Raw genomic sequence first — 3,646 nt, forward strand, 5'->3', positions numbered from 1 at the left:
ACACACACATACACACACATACACACACATACACACACACATACACACACATACACACATACACACACGCACACGCACACACACACACATACACACACACATACACACACACATACACACACACATACATACACACACACATACACACACATACACACACACGCACACATACACACACACATACACACACACACACACACACACACGCACGCACGCACGCACGCACGCACACACACACACACACACACACACACACACACACACTGCCCACGGGCTTGCTCAGCTAGGTTTATTTACTCACACAGTTCAGGACCCAGCCTAGAGATGGTGCTGCCCACAGTGGGCGGGGTCAATTACCCAATAGGACGAATGCCCACAGACACACCTGCAATCCAATATATCTAAATCATTCCTTGGTTGACATTCTTTTCCGGGTGGTTCTAGGTTGAGTCAGGTTGACAGTTAAAGCTAATCCTTACAGGGAACTGTCTCACCATTGGCACTGAGATTTTCATCTGATAACCCATGTCTTTTAGGGGAAGCAGTGTCCAAGGGATACTGGAATCTTCTGTGCTTTCCAATAAGGCCCTGGCGTCATAAACTGGAACAGCTGGGTTCCTCTCATGACAGCACTTGGCAGACCACAGCTCTGTCTACTGAATTGTAAATGTGCTGTGGTGGGGGAAGCATTTCCATGTGAGCACAGCTGCTTTCCCAGTGTATCTGAGGACATGGTCAGAACATACAGTCACACAGAGCAAGGATTCCAGGTATCCCAACAGCACATGCTCAGTACACTTTGTCTCTATCCAGCCATGGGCCTGGCTTCGGCCATGTCTCTACCCTGGCTCCACTAAGGCTCTCACATAAGGCGCATAAAGTCCGAGTTTCCCGTGTGTTTTAGGGTGGGAAACACGGGGCTCAGTGGTTATAGACCTCTTTTAAAACTGCATCAGGTGGTTTGAAAGAGGAGAAAGAAAATGGGGAAGAACAGTGTAGTAATGTGCTAGCTAAAAGGGGGAAGGATAGCGCATCCAGTAGTGAGCAAGAGCAGGTGATCTGCCGGTCTTGTTTATCTTGTTTTGTTTTTAGAGAGTATGTTACTGTGTAACCTAGGCTGGTCTCCAATCCACAATCCTCCAGCGTCAGCCTGCCCAGAACTAGGATTACAGGCAAGCCTAGCCAAAACGGGGTGCTTTGTAAATGTCCCGTCTTCTTGCAGTTTCCATCTGTAGTGTCCCCCATGGGCTCACTGCTTAAACACTTGCTATCCAGCTTGCGGTGGTACCTTGCATGCTGTAGGAGGCTGACTTTGTCTATCACAAGGAGGTTGCAAGAGATGGGGCTTTAAAGATTATCCATGAGCATGACCTGTGCTTCCTGGTTAGCTAGCAGGTGAAGTATCACCCCACGCTCTTCTGGCCATGAACTGTGCCGAGGCTTCCTGCCAAAACAATCTTCCTTCCCATGAGTCGCTCTTCCAGACGTTCTCTCACATAGCTGCCTTCAGCTTTATTGGCTTAAAGGAGAAAAAGGGTCTTTAAAACAACAACAACAGATCTTTTAAAAGTAGAATAAAAAGTTTCTGTGGCCTGGAGAGACAACTCAGGAGTGAAGACCTTGAAGTTCTTTAAGAGTACCCAGGTTCAGTTCCCAGCATCCACATGGTGGCTCACAACCATCTTTAACTCCAGTTCCAGAGCAGCTTGTGCCCTCTTCTGGCCTCTATAGGAACTGCATATGTGTAATGCAAAACACTCACTTAAAACATATACTAAAAGAAAATATAAGACAAAAACCTCAAGATACCAAGCATATGACTGTGATGGTCCTGCTGACTACATTTGAGGGGTCTCAATTTACGCTCGAGACAGCAACTCGGCTCGGCTCACCAGGGGTCTGGAGCCAGCTCAAGAGATTAAAGCCAGAACCGGGAGCCCAGTATTCTAAAGGGACTGAAACTTTGATCCGCCCTCCTGCCTGGAGTCCTCGCTTTGATATGCTCGATTCCTGTTCCCACTTATGTGCTAAAAGACATGACTGTTTCGCCTCAAGTATAAATATCCCGTTTCTCTAAGTAAAGGATACACCTTGAAAGGCATTCTTCTTGGTGTGGTCTCTCTCTCTCTTAACCCGCTTATTTTCACAGAAACTCGACTTCCCCGGTTCGTGAATCACCCATGGTATGAAGTGAAACTGCGGGCCGGTTTCCTTCATATGACTCTCTGTGTTCAGACACTGGGGTTGCATAGGTCTCTGATTGAGCACAGGGGAAAACATATTTCCAACAGTTTGCTTTTTAAAAAACCTTTTATTTTATACTTTACAATACTTAGAAGAAATTGAAAGATGCATCGTCATGGCTGGCCACTTGGTGGGATTTGGGATCACCTAGGAGACCTGTAGGCATTTCTGTGAGGGTGTTTCCAGAGAGAATCAATTGAGAGGAGGGAAGGGATACCCTCAAAGTGGGCAGCACCATCAACAGAGGGTCAGATATAAGACAGCTCGGCGAAAGCAGAGCTGCCCACCTGCCTGCACTCCTTCCTGAGCCAGCATGCCCATCTCTGCTGCTGCTTCCACTCCAACCTCTTCAGTCCATAATCAGCAACTGGTGGGGGAACTTCCAGGCATCCAGCTCTGGACTAGACTGAGAGCTACCGGCTTCTCACCCTCCCCAGCATGCAGACATTATTGCAATCTGGTTGCACAAGTCAGTAATAGGTCTCCTTTTATAATATTGATCATGATCTTTGAGATAACCCTATTTAATATACAAAATAACTGTGGTCAAGTGGTCCGATACTGTTCTCTAAAAAGATACACCGACACTCTATATATTCTTATCTGCTTTATCTTTCTAACATTTCAAATTAAAAATACATGTTGCATATAAAGCATATCAGTCATCTACTGCCAAAATTTTGCAGCTTAAAAAGACAAGGCAGTTTTTTTTTCAATACACACAGTTTCTGGGGCTGAGACCCCGGAAGTAGTCTAGCTGGATGGCTCTGGAAGGTTTTCCAGGAGCTGCACGAAGGTGTGCGAGCCACATTTGAGGACTAGAATAGCCGTTCCCCAGCTCCCTGCTCGAGTGACTGGGAGGCCCCAGCTCCTCACTGGTTGTTGAAGTATGCGTTTAGCCTCTCTTGCTAGACTCCTTGACGTGCAGAAGACAGGGCAGTCAACAAGCGATCCAAAAAAGATCATGAAAACTAGACCCAAGCAGAAGCCACAACGTGACTCAAAGCCAGCACCAAGGTCACAACACCACTTCTGCCGTAATGTCAGGTCACATGGAGCAAATCTGGTACTGCGATGGGGGTGTGAAAACCTAGAGGCAGATATAATGAGGACCTCCTTGGAAAGATTTCTACAAGCACAAGGCACAGATTTTACATTTAATGAGGTCTGGCAACTGTGCAGTAGTGCACCTTGCCAATCACAGACTGCTCCTGTAAACTAGTGAGTTTTCTCCTACCCTCTCCAGGCTAGCGCCAATCACAGACTGCTCCTGTAAACTAGTGAGTTTTCTCCTACCCTCTCCAGGCTAGTGCCTGCTCACCTCCCCAGAGGCAACCACTGTTTTAATTTTTTTTTAAATCCTAGAACTGTTTTTGTTTGCTCATTTTTCACAGAAGTAGAA

The 3,646-nt window shown here is 46.6% G+C and overlaps 1 long non-coding RNA gene across 1 annotated transcript in view; it reads right to left on the reverse strand.

Moving 5' to 3' along the window:
- Window positions 1–533, reverse strand: part of LOC116087978 — an 18,385-nt gene extending 17,852 nt beyond the window's left edge. The window contains exon 1 of the long non-coding RNA XR_004117730.1: window positions 386–533. This is a non-coding gene — a long non-coding RNA (uncharacterized LOC116087978). The remainder of the gene's footprint in view (window positions 1–385) is intronic.
- Between the last annotated feature and the right edge of the window lie 3,113 nt (window positions 534–3,646).

This window comes from Mastomys coucha, unplaced genomic scaffold (assembly GCF_008632895.1).
Source record: "Mastomys coucha isolate ucsf_1 unplaced genomic scaffold, UCSF_Mcou_1 pScaffold14, whole genome shotgun sequence".
Lineage (NCBI taxonomy): Eukaryota > Metazoa > Chordata > Mammalia > Rodentia > Muridae > Mastomys > Mastomys coucha.